Raw genomic sequence first — 18,697 nt, forward strand, 5'->3', positions numbered from 1 at the left:
ACTCTGGACTCACCCACCATAGGAAATATCCTCTCCACATCCACTCTATCTAGTCCTTTCAATATTTGGTAGGTTTCAATGAGATCCCCCTGCACTCTTCTAAATTCCAGTGAGTACAGGCCCACAGCTGCCAAATGTTCCTCACATGTTAACACCTTGAATCCTGGAATCGTGCTTTGGATTCTCCAATGACAACACATCCTTTCTGAGATATGGGTCTCAAAACTGTTGACAATACTCCACACTGCACTGCAGGGCCAGCAGGTGAATTAATCTATGGTTCATTCTTGGTCAGAGAATGGGAGAGACTGAATGAACCCCACAGACACAGGATTTGGTACCTGTAAATGTGTCTCCCGCTGGGACAGATGAAGGTTGCTGGGTGGGTTCTCCAGTTGATGATTCGCTGGCTTCTTCACTTGTGGATGTCTTGGGATCTGGAATAAAACAACAGAGAGCCTGGAGAGTGTGGATTGTGAGAAAAGTCATCAGGCTGAGACAGATGTTTGGGAGCAGTTAGGTCCATGCTGAAATCAAAATGATCCCTCTTAACTTCACCATCCCTTCCCTCCCAAACTATTGATATTACCCTCCTTCCAAGTGGGGATGAATTTCATGAAGAAACATGGGACTCACAGTTCCCCTTAGTAATCCTCACTAGTGACACCTGAGCTTGAAAACAACACTGTGCACATGGACAGTCCCAGACCAGGTACTTTCCTTTCACTCCTGCAATCTCCACTCTGCATCCTGGCATGGATCCCATCTCCCTTTCTTATTCCTCTCCTCTAGAGGTAAGCTCTGTTCTTTCCACTGACAACTGCTGAGTGGGAGACTGCAGAGTGAATTGGAGAGTGTCTTTTGTGGATTTCACATGCCAGGTTTAAAAAGTGACAGAGGCCAGTCAGGACTTGTCTGCTGGGCAGAAGGTTGTGGAGTGAGTTGGAGACTGTTCCTTGTGGACTTTATGCACCAGATTTGAAAAGTGACAGAGACCTAATGGGACATGTTTGCCAAGGAAGAAATCACTAGGATCATTAGTAACATATCAAGGGTCAATAAAAAGAAACACAGAGGGCTGCACAGTGAGTTATGGAAGACTAGAACAGAATTAAACCATTCAGCCCATCGAGTCTGCAAGATTTCCAAGAGATCTCTGGATTGCTCCCAGTGTCACATGTTAGTCAAAGCAGGAATAGGATGATGGTACAGATGAAAGAGTGGCTGAAGAATGAGGCAGGGGCAGGGTTTCAGCTTTCTCGATCAATGGGATATCTTCTGCAGAAGATCTGACCTGTACTAAAAAGACCTGAACACAAGGGGGACTAATATCCTTGTGGAAAGGTTTGCTGGAGAAGCTGGGGAGGGTTTAAAGTAACTTGTCGGGGAGATGGCAACTGGAGAGATAGGGCTGAGGAGGGAGCAGTTGGTATACAGCTGGAGGCAGTGTGTAGTGAGATTATCCAGAAAGACAGCCAGATGATAGGTCAGTGGATGAGTTGAAGTGAAACATGGGGGCAAAATCAAAAAGTGATAAATACAGGGCTGGAAGTGTTACATTTGAATGCTCATGGTATATGGAATAAGATGGATGATACAGTAGAGCAGTTTGGAGATTGTGGTCGTCAGTGAGTCGCAGCTGAAAGAAGATCATAGCAAGGAGCTTAACATCCAAGGATAAATGTTGTAACGAAACAACAAGCAGGGACACAGAATGGGTTGTGTGGTTCTGTTGGGATACAAGTTCCAACAGCATATGGAAAAAGCTTTTCAAAAGGGATAGTTGTGATAGTCATGGGGGAATCCAATTTGCAGATAAATTGGGAAAATCAGGTTGCTAGAAAGGGAATTTGGAGAATGCCTGAAATGTGGCATTTTGGAACAGCTTGTAAATGAGTCCACAAGAGGAAAGGTAATTCTATACAGGGTGTTGCTTATTGAGCCAGATTTGAATAGGGAGCTTAAGGTAGTGGAACACTTCAGAGGCACTGCGCATACTATGGTAGAATTCACTCTATGGTTTCAAAGGGAGAATATAAAGTCAGATATATCAGTATCTGAGTGGAGTTAAGGGAATTAGAAGGGCATGAGAGAGTAGCTGGTCAAAGTTGATTGTAAGGGGACACTAGCAGGGAAAGAAGACAGAAAAACAATGGCAAGAGTTTCTGGAAGCACTTCTGAAGCTGAAGGATAGATACATCCCAAAGATGAAGAAGTATTCGCAAGCAAGGGCAAGGCCACTGTGGCTGACTTGGGAAGTCAAAGATGCAAAAAAGGAAAAGAGAGGGCATACAATATAGCAAGAATTAGTGGGAAGTTAGATGATTGGGAAGCTTTGAAAAACCAACAGAAGGCAACTAAGAAAGAAACATAAGTGAAAAGATGAAATATGAAGGAAACTTACCCAATACGGTAATATAAAAGAAGATCACAACAGTTTCACATATATAAAGAGTAAATGAGAAATGAGGGTGACTATCAGACCGCTGGAAAATGACACTGGAGAGGTAGTAATGTGGGCCAGAGAAATGGTGTCAAACAAAATAGACAGAAGCTGTATGCCACAAATTTGAGAGTGTCACGGGGCAGATGTGAGTGTAGTTGTGATTACTAAGGAGTTGCTTAGAGAATAATATCTGAAGGTAGATAATTCACCTGAGCCAGTTGGACTACACCCCGAAGGGTCTGAAAGAGACAGCTTAAGAGATTGTGGAAGCATTGGTAATGGTCTTTTGAGCATCATAAAATTCTGGAATGGTTCGGGAGGACAGGAAAATTGGAAATGTCGCTCCACTCTTCAGGAAGGGAGGGAAGCAGAAGAAAGGAAGTTACAGGTCAGTTATATCACACAACTTCAATCATCCTGTTATATGAACTATGTCACTAAAGCAGAAAGTGTGGGGAAAATATCCACAAGGATTTTGCTTGGACTTGAGTGCCTGAGTTACAAGGAAAGATTGTGCAACATGTGACTTTATTCAATTCACTGTATAAACTGGACAGAGCTCCACCATAGAGACTTGTGCGAGGCTCCATTTATACATCCCCAATGGACACTTGTGCTTTTAGCTGCTTCTGGGGCTGTGGACAAAGACACAGTGGGTTCATTCTCTGTACCCTACTGTTCCCAATAGACTCTGAATCTGCTTTAAATCAGGAGCACATCAGGAGTGCAGGGGGGAGGTATCGAGCTCGCTTGTGATGGGACAAGACTGCAGGAATCACCAAAACCAGCCTTCCCTTGTACCAGCAAATGCCCATCACAGTCGTAATATAAGTTTATACATACTCATCCAACCACCAGTCACTGCATTCCACATCCCCCTCCCATGAGAGATCTGCTCAACTGTCCTCAGTCGTCCCAAACACATCACTTACAAATTTCCAACAGATGGCTAGAACCCTGTTTGCCAATTTCCCCATTCCCACTCTGAGTCTCTCTTTCCCTGTTTGTCAGTCACTCCAGAACAGTTCTCTGGGATGCAACATCCAGGGATACTCAGATCTGACCCTGTATGCTACGGTCACTCAATTATCCTCAGCATCTGTACATTCATTTCACTTCATGTTTATTTCAAAGCACTGCCTTCTGTTCATCCCGTTCACCCACCTACCAGACCCAGCGGCCTCCCCTACATCCACTGCTTGGAATACTGAGATACTTGTGTCCATTCCGATTAGTCAGACTTGCCATGCAACACTTTTTTACCTGCTTCTTCACCCCTCAACACTTGTTTTCCTTCTTCCTCACCTCTCTCCCCTCAGTCTCTCCAACACCACTTTGGCCCTTCCACTCCCATTGTTCGTGGCCACACAATCAGCCATCTCCCTCATTCACTCCATCCCCCATCTCCTCATCATTCCATTGCCCATCTCCTTCGGCCACATCGTCATACATCTCCCTCGGCCAATCTGTAACCCATTGCCCAGAGTCACTCTGTCACTTTCAGTCCCTCTAACACCCATCTTTCTACGTCTCTCAATCACCCATCTCCCTCTGCCACTCCTTCACTCATCTCCCACGGCCAATCTGTCACCCATCCCCCACGGCCGCTCCTTCACCCATCTTCCTCAATCACACTATCAGCCACCTCGCTCAGAAAACTCCGTCGCACATCTCCCTCGGTCTCTCTGTCACCCAACTTTCTAGGTCACTCTCTCACCCATCTCCCTCAGTCACTCTATTATTCATCTCCCCACTGTCTGTCCCTTGACTCTGATTGAATCCCTGGGATGATAATTTCAGAGAGGAGTCTGTGTAAAACACATCCCCACAACTGATACCTGAGCTTGTGTCTGGGTCCATGGTCAAGGACAATTCATCACTTGGCTCAGGAGTTGTCCCATTGGGTTGTAGAGTTGGGACTGATGTTGGATACATGGTGGCAACAGAGGGATTCCAACATCTTCCCAATCACTGTTCTGCCTATCTCCCATCTTGAAGAGTGGAGTGACATTTGCAATCTTCTTGTATTCCAGAACCATTGTAGAATCCATTGATTCTTGTGAGATCATTACTAATTCCTCCACAGTCTCCCTCGGTCACTCCATCATATCTTCCCCCCCCCCCCCACCACCCCGTCAGTCCATTGATTCTGATTGACTTTCCATGAGGGGTCTGCTTAGCTGACCCAAGTCATCCCAACCAGACAGGCTCCATCTTTCCAACAGCTGGCTAGAACCCTCTTTGACAATTTCCCCATTCCCACTCTGAATCACTCGTTGCCTGTTTGTCAGACACTCCAGAAAAAATTCTCTGGGATGCAACATCCAGGGACACTCAGATCTGACCCTGTATGCTACAGTCACTCAATTATGCCCAGCATCTGTACATTCATTTCACTTCATGTTTATCTCAAATCACGGCCTTTGTTCATCCCACTCACCCACCTACCAGGCCCAGCGGCCTCCCCCACATCCACCACTCAGAATACCGAGATACATGTGTCCGTTCCGATTGGTCGGACCTGTCATACAACACTCTTTTATCTGATTCCTCACCTCTCTCCCCTCAGTCTCTCCTACACCACTTTGGCCCCTCCATTGTCCGTGGCCACACAATCGACTATCTCCCTCGTCCATTCCATCACCCATCTCCCTCAGCCACTCCGTCACCCATCTCCCTCAGCCACTCCGTCACCCATTACCCTTGGCCACTCCATCACCCACTCCATTACCCATCTCCCTCGGCCACTCCATCACCCATCTCCCTCGGCCATTCCGTCACCCATCTCCCTCAGCCACTCCGTCACCCATCACCCTTGGCCACTCCATCACCCGCTCCATTACCCATCTCCCTCGGCCACTCCATCACCCATCTCCGTCGGCCACTCCGTCACCCATCTCCCTCGGCCACTCCATCACCCATCTCCCTCAGCCACTCCATCACACATCTTCCTCGGCCACTCCGTCACCCATCTCCCTCAGCCACTCCGTCACCCATCACCCTTGGCCACTCCATCACCCATCTCCGTCGGCCACTCCGTCACCCATCTCCCTCAGCCACTCCGTCACCCATCACCCTTGGCCACTCCATCACCCACTCCATTACCCATCTCCCTCGGCCACTCCATCACCCATTTTTCTAGTTCTCTCAATTATCCATGTCCCTCAGTCACTACATCTTCCATCTCCCTCAGCCACTCCTTCAACCATCTATCTCAAAAATGCCTTCACCCATCTCCCTTGGTCCCTCCGTCACCCAACTTTCTAGGTCACTCAATCACCCATCTCCTTTGGCCACTCCATCACCCATCTCCCTCGGCCACTCCGTCACCCATCTCCCTCGGCCACTCCATCACGCATCTCCCTCAGCTAATCCATTATCCATCTCCCTCGGCCACCCTGTCACTTCATCAGCCATCTTCCTTGGTCATTCTATTATTCATCTCCCCTCAGTCTGTCCCTTGATTCTTACTGAATCCCTTGAATGATAATTTCAGAAAGGAGTCTGCGTAAAGCCAATCCCCACAAATGATACCTGAGCTTGTGTCTAGGTCGGTGGTCGTGGAGAATTCATCGCTTGTCTCAGGAGTTGACCTCCTGGATTGTGAAGTCAGTACAGATGTTGGATCATTCAGATCCCTCAATTTCCCAGGAACCTCCTCCCGAGTTCGGGCAACACAGAGCAGCCAAAGCTCCACCACAGAGACTTGGGGGAGGCTCCATTCCTGCTGCACCAACCACTGACAAATGTGCTTTTGGACTGTGGACAGGAATCACCAATAGCTGCCATCGTTCCAGTAAGAGCCCTTCACAGTCACCATGTAAGGTCATAAGTGTAAAGAGGGTTTCTTCTTTTTGTTAACTAGCAGGAATGCTAATTTACTGATAACGAGAATGGTATTCCTTTGTAAACCAAATGGGGATTAATGTTCTTTCTTCTGAGTCTGTAAGCTTTTGTTGACGGGCTTTTGGGCAGATCGGCGCGAGGGGGTCGAGAGAGAGGACGCAATGCTCTAAGCTGGGTGAGGATCGGACCCCAAAGGGGGGTCCGAGGCCGGGAGATTCTCCATGGAGGGGGGGTGGATGAAGCTAGATGTGTTTGGTTGACCACTCGGAGGGTCCTGAGCTGTTTGGAGAGTCGAGGAGTTCGGAGGGTCCTGAGCTGCGAGTCGAGGAGTTTGGAGGGGTGCGAATGGTGGCCAGAAGACTTCAGTAATTGAGCTCCAACGGTTGTGCACGAAGTGGTTTGGACTTTGATAAGTTTGGCGCCTTTTCTTTAATTTTCTCTTCATATCTACTGTATCGTTATTAATCACTTAGTTATAGTAACCTTTATAAATTGTACTCATTTAATCGCTTATGGTGTACTGTCTGTTTTTGGGCGAGGCGGGGACATCACACAGCATCCACACCAGCTGATTACCCAGTTTGGCGGGGCCAAAGGCTGCTCCCCCAGACGAGAATAAGCTGAGCGAGCCTGAGGCGACCCAGGGGGTACATAAGGAAGATTGGAGGTGGAGTCAAGATGGCACTAAGCAGTGACTCATTTGCTTGCATCTTCAGAAACAGCTCTATTTCCATCTTCAATATCTTTCTTTTTCCCTTTCAGGGCTCTTTTGTAGACCCTGACCTGGAGTTACACGCTGACTTCGGTTCCTGCGGAATTGGAACCAGTTCTCGGGGTTTCAGGACCGGCCGATATTCAGCAAGCCAAGGATTCGGCCTGAGAGGCGGCCCAGTGTTTGGAAGCCTAAGATCTCAGGGCTCTGGAGACAGGCAGATCAAGGGTCGGTGTCATGGCAGGAGACTGGAAAATCTTTCACAGTGGGTCAGAAGACCCAAGAGCTTTGCGATCTTCGGACACAGCTCGAACAAAGCGATAATACAGGCTTTTAACATCATAAACCAGTGGGTTGTTGTTACGTCTCCCGCTCACTGTGAAAATGGGGGGCACCTCCCTCTCCCTTGCCAGGGTTGCCGGACGAATTGCGATAGTCCTGGGGTAACTGCAAGGTCTGTATCTTTGCCATCGCTTCGCTCACGCTTGTGCTCAGCAGCAGGTGCATTTTTTTCGCGGGAGGGAGGGGGTGGTATTGCTGCTGCTTACGCGCGGGAGGGAGGGGACCTGGAGGAGAAATTGGGGTTCTGACATTTAACTTTCATTCATTCTTTCGGGCACCTCTCTGGTTTCATGGATATTTTGCACAAAAAAAAACATTTCAGGATGTATATTGTATATGGTTCTCTGACATTAAATTGAACATTTGAACCTTTCAACTTTTTACACACTCACCCAGCGACCAGTCACTGCATTCCACATCCTCCTTCCAGGAGGGGTCTGCTCATCTGAACGAAGTCATCCCAGACAAATCACATTTCCAACTTTCCTAAAGATGACTAGATCCTGTTTGACCATTTCCTCCGTTCCCACTCAGAGTCACTCTCTGCCTATCCTGAGTCACTCCAGAACAATTCTCTGGAATGCAACATGCAGGGATACTCAGATCTGACCCAAAATGCTACAGTCACTCAATTATTCCCAGCATCTGTACATTCATTTCGCTTCATGTTTATCAGAAGTACGACCTTCTGTTCATCCCGCTCACCCACATACCAGGCCCAGTGGCTCCCCCACACACTGCTTAGAAAATCAATGTATCTGTGTCCTTTCTGATTGGTCAGATCTGACATACTCTTTACCTGCTACCTCACCAGTCACCCCTTGGTCCCTCACAACCCTCTGTCCTCGGTGCCTCCATCGCCAATCTCCCTCAGCCACTCCGTCACCCATCTCTCTCTGCCACTCCATCACTCTCTCTCCCTCAGTCACTCTGTCACCCATCTCCCCTCTGTCCCTTGACTCTGATTGAATCCCTGGGATGATAATTTCAGAGAGGTCTGTGTAAAACCCATCCCCACAACTGATACCTGAGCTTGTGTCTGGGTCCATGGTCGAGGACAATTCATCACTTGGCTCAGGAGTTGTCCCTTTAGGTTGTGGAGTTGGTACTGTTGCTGGATCTGTAATAAACAGGGGTACATGGTGGGAACAGAGGAACAGACAACTGATCCCCCAGTTGGGACTCCAACATCTTCCCGACCACTGACACTGGAATAACTGGCCTATCGTTTCTTCCTTTTGCCTCTCTCCCTTCTTGAAGAATGGAGTGACATTTGCAATTGCCTGTATTCTGGAACCATTATGGGATCCTCCGATTCTCAGAAGATCATTACTCATGCCTCCACAATCTCTTCAGCCTCCTCTTCCGGGGCCCTGGGGTGTTCGCCATCTGGCCCAGGTGACCTGTCTACATTCAGACCTTTCAGTTTCTCAGGAACCTCCTCCCGAGTTCTGGTGACACAGGCCAGCCAAAGCTCCACCACAGAGACTTGGGGGAGGCTCCATTCCTGCTGCACCAACCACTGACAAATGTGCTTATGGATTGTGGACAAAAACATGCTCTGTACCTGACTGTTCTCCAAGACCCTGAATCTGTTTTAAATCAGGGACACATGGTGAGTGTAGGAGAGGAGGTATTGTCCTCACATGTGATGGGAGAGACTAGTGGAATCCCTCAGAGGATGCGCCAATGCTCTGTATAGAGAAATGGACGATTCTGCCAAGAGGGGAAGCGAAAGAAGGGGAGGATGGACGATTTGGTCTGGGAAAGATGGAGGGGATTGCTTGGTCCTCATGGGAACTGTAGGGGACGAATCAAGCTTGGTGCTCACCAGTAATTAAGCACAGACATGGGTGGTTCATGTCAGTCTCGGTGTGGGAGAGGACGTTACCCATCAGACGAGGAGAATGATAATCTGACTCAGCAGATTGACTTGGACTGTGGGTACAGGGCAAATGACGAGGTGATCCCCTGATCTTGCGGTAGACTGGAATATTCAGCAGAATGTGTTCTGATCATTTGGGATGTCTCAAATTCCAAGTAACTCCTATCTCTCCCCCCGCCGTGCGTTAATGAGGAACCGTAATGTACCTGTACAGTAAACTTTGTTACAGCACAGTGTTGGCTTCAGCCAGTAAACAAAGAAGTCACCACAGTTTTTGATTCTGATAGTCCGCTTTGTCTTGCAGTTGTTTCCCGTCCAGCTGAAGCAGACAGTCCTGTTGACTTCCCCCTCTGCCTCACTGGGATGGTGACCTGGAATGGGGTTTGTAAACATTATAAAATATACCTGTCTCCACTGTACAATGGGAAACATGCAACCAGACCCACTGCAAATCCATTGTTCTCAACCCACTGTCAAGACCGTGGTCAATCAGTGTGAGCTGCTGTCCTCCCCACAGTCCCACCTCGTCTGAAAGGACAACTCCTGCTGATGAGACCTTGTGGGTCCCTGTCCCATCAAACACAAGTCCAACCCCTGAAGGGATTTGACAACACTGAAGCCATGAACAAACTGACCCACTGTTGAATGTCTCTGAAGAGAATCAGAGACATTTGCAAGCTGACCCACTATTGAATGTCTCCAAAGAGAATCAGAAACATTTGCAAGCTGACACACTGTTGGATATCTCCAAAGAGAATCAGACATCTGCCAGCTGGTCCACTTTCTCCAAAGAGAATCAGAGACATTTGCAAGCTCAGAAAATATCTAAAACTGATAACAATCACAGTTGTTGTAAGTTGTTAAATTTCATGTCTTATCTAAATTCTGGATGTGTTTAAATATAACCATAACCTGAAATTGGGAAAGAGATATCAATTTTAAAATAATTGCAACATGGAAACTAAGGAATGGGTTGAAATGAAAATAGTACACAATCTTGTTGAAAAGTTACATAGGTTTATTAATTACTTTATGTATTGTGGGCCGCTGTGGAATACACTCGACTCCCTGGGTGCAGCTCCTCTACTGAAGTTGCTCTTGGTCTTATCTGGAGTGGGTTTAACCAGTGGAACCACTCCAGGTACCTGGAATCTGCAGGAAGCTGATGCTCCGCTGCCAGATTCCATGTAGATTCAGGGACGCAGTGTGGCTTCATCATCTGTGGGGAGCATTTCTCAGGGATGTCGAGATATGTTTCTGTACAAGGAGTTGTCCATAATTTGTGTCTCGTCCAACCCTACGTGAGAAGTAACCCAGCCCACTGCTGCATACTATGACCTTACCGTTTAACCAGCCTGGACTTGACCCAGAGCACTTGTATGTTGGAACAGCAGTCTCAGGAATTTTCCACCCTCCAGAACTGAAAAAAAAAAAGAAGCATCGCCGTCCACAACTGAGAGAATGAGGAGGAATGGGGGCCTATTCCATTGATTTAATATTCTCTGCAACCTCAGGAAATCCTGTTCAATCTTTGACATAAAACCTTCTGCAGATACAGGAAATCTTGAGCAACACTCGTGAAATGCTGCAGAAACTCAGCAAGCTAGGCAAAGTTCAATGTAGAGTTTATTATCGGAGTGCATACACGTCACCATGTATAACCCTGAGGTTGCTCTCCTGCGGGCATACTTAGCAAATCTGCAGAACAGTAACTGTAAACAGGATCTGCAAACTGTGCAAATGCAAACACTAAATGCAGCATCTGTGCAGAATAAACACGTGAGCCAAGACCCTTCATCAGAACTGGAAGGGAAGGGAACAGAAGCAGAAGGTAGCCTACTCACTCCCTTCTCTTCTTCTCCCCGCCCTCGTTTCCAGCCCAACAGCTCCCTCGGTTCCCCACCTCGTTCCCCTTACTCCACTGCCCATTCCTATCAGATTCCTTGTTCCACAGCCCTCTGCCACTTCTAAACATTAAATCCCAGCTTCTCACACCATCCCTGATTCCCCCTCTCCTGGTCTCAATTATCACCTTCCAGCTCAGACTGCACCACCACCACCAAACCCCATCTCTTTCAGCTGGATTCTCCCCACTTTCTCTAAAGTCCTGATGAAGGCTCTTGGTATCAAATGGTCAATATCTGTTCCTCACCAGAGACACCTCTTACTGCTGAGTTTCTCCATCATTTCCCATGTGTTGCCATTTTATGCTGTGTGTTTTTTTCCAGTTCATTAATGCCTCATTGTCTGGGAAAGAGATGTGAGATTCCCTCTTCCCGCATTTATTCCCTGCCACATTACCGACTGATGACCCCAGACCTCCGGCGTCTGCTCTCCGGACCGACTCCTCCAGTATCCAACCCCTGAACCGATCCTCCCTGTATCCGCTCCCCCGACCGACCCTCCCTGTATCCGCTCCCCAGACAGACCATCCCCTGTATCCGCTCCATCGACCGACCCTCCCTGAGTCCGCTCCCCCGACTGACCCTCCCTGTATCCGCTCCCCAGACCGACCCTCCCTGTATCCGCTCCCCAGTCCGGCCCTCCCTGTATCCGCTCCCGCCACCGACCCTCCCTGTGTCCGCACACTCGGCCGACCCTCCCTGTATCCGCTCCCCCGACCGACCCTCCCTGTATCCGGTCCCCCGACCGACCCTCCCTGAGTCCGCTCCCCCGACCGACCCTCCCTGCGTCCGCTCCCCCGACCGACACTCCCTGCGTCCGCTCCCCCGACCGACACTCCCTGTGTCCGCTCCCCCGACTGACCCACCCTGTATCCGCTCCCCCGACCGACCCTCCCTGTCTCTGCTCCCCCGACCGACCCTCCCTGTCTCTGCTCCCCCGACCGACCCTCACTGTATCCGCTCCCTCGACCGACCCTCCATGTATCCGCTCCACAGACCGACCCTCCCTGTGTCCGCTCCCTCGACCGACCCTCCCTGTATCCGCTCCCCCGGCCGACCCTCCCTGTATCCGCTCCCCAGACCGACCCTCCCTGTGTCCGCTCCCCCGACCGACCCTCCCTGTGTCCGCTCCCCCGACAGACCCTCCCTGTGTCCGCTCCCCCGACCGACCTTCCCTGTGTCCACTCCCCGGACCGACCCTCCCTGTGTCCGCTCCCCCGGCCGACCCTCCCTGTGTCCGCTCCCTCGACCGACCCTCCCTGTATCCGCTCCCCCGGCCGACCCTCCCTGTATCCGCTCCCCAGACCGACCCTCCCTGTGTCCGCTCCCCCGACCGACCCTCCCTGTGTCCGCTCCCCCGATCGACCCTCGCTGTATCCGCTCCCCCGACCGACCCTCCCTGTGTCCGCTCCCCTGACCGACCCACCCTGTATCCGCACCCACGACCGACCCTCTCTGTGTCCGCTCCCCCGACCGACCCTCCCTGTGTCCGCTCCCCCGACCGACCCTCCCTGTATCCGCTCCCCCGACCGACCCTCCCTGTATCCACTCCCCCGGCCGACCCTCCCTGTGTCTGCTCCCCGGACCGACCCTCCCTGTATCCGCTCCCCAGACCGAACCTCCCTGTGTCCGCTCCCCCGACCGACCCTCCCTGTGTCCGCTCCCCCGATCGACCCTCCCTGTATCCGCTCCCCCGACCGACCCTCCCTGTGTCCGCTCCCCTGACCGACCCACCCTGTATCCGCACCCACGACCGACCCTCCCTGTGTCCGCTCCCCCGACCGACCCTCCCTGTGTCCGCTCCCCCGACCGACCCTCCCTGTATCCACTCCCCCGACCGACCCTCGCTGTATCCGCTCCCCCGACCGACCCTCCGTGTCCGCTCCCCCCGACCGACCCTCCCTGTATCCACTCCCCCGGCCGACCCTCCCTGTGTCTGCTCCCCGGACAGACCCTCCCTGTATCCGCTCCCCAGACCGACCCTCCCTGTGTCCGCTCCCCCGACCGACCCTCCCTGTGTCCGCTCCCCCGATCGACCCTCCGTATATCCGCTCCCCCGACCGACCCTCCCTGTGTCCGCTCCCCCGACCGACCCTCCCTGTATCCACTCCCCCGGCCGACCATCCCTGTGTCTGCTCCCCGGACCGACCCTCCCTGTATCCGCTCCCCCGACCGCCCTCCCTGTATCCGCTCCCCAGACCGACCCTCCCTGTATCCGCTCCCTCGACCGACCCTCCCTGTGTCCGCTCCCCCGGCCGACCCTCCCTGTGTCCGCTCCCCGGACCGACCCTCCCTGTATCCGCTCCCTTGACCGACCCTCCGAGTCCGCTCCCCCGACCGACCCTCGCTGTATCCGCTCCCCCGACCGACCCTCCGTGTCCGCTCCCCCGGACCGACCCTCCCTGTATCCGCTCCCCCGACCGCCCTCCCTGTATCCGCTCCCTCGACCGACCCTCCCTGTGTCCGCTCCCCCGGCCGACCCTCCCTGTATCCGCTCCCTCGACCGACCCTCCCTGTATCCGCTCCCCCGGCCGACCCTCCCTGTATCCGCTCCCCAGACCGACCCTCCCTGTGTCCGCTCCCCCAACCCACCCTCCCTGTGTCCGCTCCCCCGATCGACCCTCCCTGTATCCGCTCCCCCGACCGACCCTCCCTGTGTCCATTCCCCGGACCGACCCTCCCTGTGTCCGCTCCCCCGACCGACCCACCCTGTATCCGCACCCACGATCGACCCTCCCTGTGTCCGCTCCCCCGATCGACCCTCCCTGTATCCGCTCCCCAGACCGACCCTCCCTGTGTCCGCTCCCCCGACCCACCCTCCCTGTGTCCGCTCCCCCGATCGACCCTCCCTGTATCCGCTCCCCCGACCGACCCTCCCTGTGTCCATTCCCCGGACCGACCCTCCCTGTGTCCGCTCCCCCGACCGACCCACCCTGTATCCGCACCCACGATCGACCCTCCCTGTATCCGCTCCCCCGACCGACCCTCCCTGTGTCCATTCCCCGGACCGACCCTCCCTGTGTCCGCTCCCCCGACCGACCCACCCTGTATCCGCACCCACGACCGACCCACCCTGTATCCGCACCCACGACCGACCCTCCCTGTGTCCGCTCCCCCGACCGACCCTCCCTGTGTCCGCTCCCCCGACCGACCCTCCCTGTATCCGCTCCCCCGACCGACCCTCCCTGTATCCACTCCCCCGGCCGACCCTCCCTGTTTCTGCTCCCCGGACCGACCCTCCCTGTATCCGCTCCCCAGACCGACCCTCCCTGTGTCCGCTCCCCCGACCGACCCTCCCTGTGTCCGCTACCCCGATCGACCCTCCCTGTATCCGCTCCCCCGACCGACCCTCCCTGTGTCCGCTCCCCTGACCGACCCACCCTGTATCCGCACCCACGACCGACCCTCCCTGTGTCCGCTCCCCCGACCGACACTCCCTGTGTCCGCTCCCCATACCGACCCTCCCTGTATCCACTCCCCCGGCCGACCCTCCCTGTGTCTGCTCCCCGGACCGACTCTCCCTGTATCCGCTCCCCCGACCGCCCTCCCTGTATCCGCTCCCCAGACCGACCCTCCCTGTATCCGCTCCCTCGACCGACCCTCCCTGTGTCCGCTCCCCCGGCCGACCCTCCCTGTGTCCGCTCCCCGGACCGACCCTCCCTGTATCCGCTCCCCCGACCGCCCTCCCTGTATCCGCTCCCTCGACCGACCCTCCGTGTCCGCTCCCCCGACCGACCCTCCCTGTATCCGCTCCCCCGACCGACCCTCCCTGTATCCGCTCCCCCGGCCGACCCTCCCTGTATCCGTTCCCCAGACCGACCCTCCCTGTGTCCGCTCCCCCGACCGACCCTCCCTGTGTCCGCTCCCCCGATCGACCCTCCCTGTATCCGCTCCCCCGACCGACCCTCCCTGTGTCCACTCCCCGGACCGACACTCCCTGTGTCCGCTCCCCCGGCCGACACTCCCTGTGTCCGCTCCCTCGACTGACCCTCCCTGTATCCGCTCCCCCGGCCGACCCTCCCTGTATCCGCTCCCCAGACCGACCCTCCCTGTGTCCGCTCACCCGACCGACCCTCCCTGTGTCCGCTCCCCCGATCGACCCTCCCTGTATCCGCTCCCCCGACCGACCCTCCCTGTGTCCGCTCCCCTGACCGACCCACCCTGTATCCGCACCCACGACCGACCGTCCCTGTGTCCGCTCCCCCGACCGACCCTCCCTGTGTCCGCTCCCCCGACCGACCCTCCCTGTATCCGCTCCCCCGACCGACCCTCCCTGTATCCACTCCCCCGGCCGACCCTCCCTGTGTCTGCTCCCCGGACCGACCCTCCCTGTATCCGCTCCTCAGACCGACCCTCCCTGTGTCCGCTCCCCCGACCGACCCTCCCTGTGTCCGCTCCCCCGATCGACCCTCCCTGTATCCGCTCCCCCGACCGACCCTCCCTGTGTCCGCTCCCCTGACCGACCCACCCTGTATCCGCACCCACGACCGACCCTCCCTGTGTCCGCTCCCCCGACCGACCCTCCCTGTGTCCACTCCCCCGACCGACCCTCCCTGTATCCGCTCCCCCGACCGATCCTCCCTTTATCCACTCCCCCGGCCGACCCTCCCTGTGTCTGCTCCCCGGACCGACCCTCCCTGTATCCGCTCCCCAGACCGACCCTCCCTGTATCCGCTCCCTCGACCGACCCTCCCTGTGTCCGCTCCCCCGGCCGACCCTCCCTGTGACCACTCACCGCACCGACCCTCCCTGTGTCCGCTCCCCCGGCCGACCCTCCCTGTGTCCGCTCCCTCGACCGACCCTCCCTGTGTCCGCTCCCCCGACCGACCCTCCCTGTGTCCGCTCCCCCGACCGACACTCCCTGCGTCCGCTCCCCCGACCGACACTCCCTGTGTCCGCTCCCCCGACTGACCCACCCTGTATCCGCTCCCCCGACCGACCCTCCCTGTCTCGGCTCCCCCGACCGACCCTCCCTGTCTCTGCTCCCCCGACCGACCCTCCCTGTATCCGCTCCCTCGACCGACCCTCCCTGTGTCCGCTCCCTCGACCGACCCTCCCTGTATCCGCTACCCCGGCCGACCCTCCCTGTGTCCGCTCCCCCGACCGACACTCCCTGCGTCCGCTCCCCCGACCGACACTCCCTGCGTCCGCTTCCCCGACCGACAATCCCTGTGTCCGCTCCCCCGACTGACCCACCCTGTATCCGCTCCCCCGACCGACCCTCCCTGTCTCTGCTACCCCGACCGACACTACCTGTCTCTGCTCCCCCGACCGACCCTCCCTGTATCCGCTCCATCGACCGACCCTCCCTTTGTCCGCTCCCTCGACCGACCCTCCCTGTATCCGCTCCCCCGGCCGACCCTCCCTGTATCCGCTCCCCAGACCGACCCTCCCTGTGTCCGCTCCCCCGACCGACCCACCCTGTATCCGCTCCCCGACCGACCCTCCCTGTATCCACTCCCCCGGCCGACCCTCCCTGTGTCTGCTCCCCCGACCGACACTCCCTGTGTCCGCTCCCCCGACTGACCCACCCTGTATCCGCTCCCCCGACCGACCCTCCCTGTCTCTGCTCCCCCGACCGACCCTCCCTGTCTCTGCTCCCCCGACCGACCCTCCCTGTATCCACTCCCCCGGCCGACCCTCCCTGTGTCTGCTCCCCGGACCGACCCTCCCTGTATCCGCTCCCCCGACCGCCCTCCCTGTATCCGCTCCCCCGACCGACCCTCCCTGTGTCCGCACACTCGGCCGACCCTCCCTGTATCCGCTCCCCCGACCGACCCTCCCAGTATCCGGTCCCCCGACCGACCCTCCCTGTGTCCGCTCCCCCAACCGACCCTCCCTGAGTCCGCTCCCCCGACCGACCCTCCCTGCGTCCGCTCCCCCGACCGACACTCCCTGCGTCCGCTCCCCCGACCGACACTCCCTGTGTCCGCTCCCCCGAATGACCCACCCTGTATCCGCTCCCCCGACCGACCCTCCCTGTCTCTGCTCCCCCGACCGACCCTCCCTGTCCCTGCTCCCCCGATCGACCCTCCCTGTATCCGCTCACTCGACCGACCCTCCATGTATCCGCTCCACAGACCGACCCTCCCTGTGTCCGCTCCCTCGACCGACCCTGTATCCGCTCCCCCGGCCGACCCTCCCTGTATCCGCTCCCCAGACCGACCCTCCCTGTATCCGCTCCCTCGACCGACCCTCCCTGTGTCCGCTCCCCCGGCCGACCCTCCCTGTGTCCGCTCCCCGGACCGACCCTCCCTGTATCCGCTCCCCCGACCGCCCTCCCTGTATCCGCTCCCTCGACCGACCCTCCGTGTCCGCTCCCCCGACCGACCCTCCCTGTATCCGCTCCCCCGACCCATCCTCCCTGTATCCGCTCCCCCGGCCGACCCTCCCTGTATCCGTTCCCCAGACCGACCCTCCCTGTGTCCGCTCCCCCGACCGACCCTCCCTGTGTCCGCTCCCCCGATCGACCCTCCCTGTATCCGCTCCCCCGACCGACCCTCCCTGTGTCCACTCCCCGGACCGACACTCCCTGTGTCCGCTCCCCCGGCCGACACTCCCTGTGTCCGCTCCCTCGACTGACCCTCCCTGTATCCGCTCCCCCGGCCGACCCTCCCTGTATCCGCTCCCCAGACCGACCCTCCCTGTGTCCGCTCACCCGACCGACCCTCCCTGTGTCCGCTCCCCCGATCGACCCTCCCTGTATCCGCTCCCCCGACCGACCCTCCCTGTGTCCGCTCCCCTGACCGACCCACCCTGTATCCGCACCCACGACCGACCGTCCCTGTGTCCGCTCCCCCGACCGACCCTCCCTGTGTCCGCTCCCCCGACCGACCCTCCCTGTATCCGCTCCCCCGACCGACCCCTCCCTGTATCCACTCCCCCGGCCGACCCTCCCTGTGTCTGCTCCCCGGACCGACCCTCCCTGTATCCGCTCCTCAGACCGACCCTCCCTGTGTCCGCTCCCCCGACCGACCCTCCCTGTGTCCGCTCCCCCGATCGACCCTCCCTGTATCCGCTCCCCCGACCGACCCTCCCTGTGTCCGCTCCCCTGACCGACCCACCTGTATCCGCACCCACGACCGACCCTCCCTGTGTCCGCTCCCCCGACCGACCCTCCCTGTGTCCACTCCCCCGACCGACCCTCCCTGTATCCGCTCCCCCGACCGATCCTCCCTGTATCCACTCCCCCGGCCGACCCTCCCTGTGTCTGCTCCCCGGACCGACCCTCCCTGTATCCGCTCCCCAGACCGACCCTCCCTGTATCCGCTCCCTCGACCGACCCTCCCTGTGTCCGCTCCCCCGGCCGACCCTCCCTGTGACCACTCACCGCACCGACCCTCCCTGTGTCCGCTCCCCCGGCCGACCCTCCCTGTGTCCGCTCCCTCGACCGACCCTCCCTGTGTCCGCTCCCCCGACCGACCCTCCCTGTGTCCGCTCCCCCGACCGACACTCCCTGCGTCCGCTCCCCCGACCGACACTCCCTGTGTCCGCTCCCCCGACTGACCCACCCTGTATCCGCTCCCCCGACCGACCCTCCCTGTCTCGGCTCCCCCGACCGA

General features: G+C 56.6%; 1 long non-coding RNA gene across 1 annotated transcript; it reads right to left on the reverse strand.

Moving 5' to 3' along the window:
- Positions 1-406: 406 nt before the first annotated feature.
- Positions 407-9,470, reverse strand: LOC132384433 (uncharacterized). Its single transcript, XR_009508897.1, has 3 exons — positions 9,438-9,470; positions 8,374-8,466; positions 407-437 (listed from the first exon to the last, which is right to left on the reverse strand). It is a non-coding gene; the product is annotated as an uncharacterized LOC132384433 (long non-coding RNA).
- Between the last annotated feature and the right edge of the window lie 9,227 nt (positions 9,471-18,697).

The sequence above is a fragment of the Hypanus sabinus genome, chromosome 32 (genome assembly GCF_030144855.1).
Source record: "Hypanus sabinus isolate sHypSab1 chromosome 32, sHypSab1.hap1, whole genome shotgun sequence".
Lineage (NCBI taxonomy): Eukaryota > Metazoa > Chordata > Chondrichthyes > Myliobatiformes > Dasyatidae > Hypanus > Hypanus sabinus.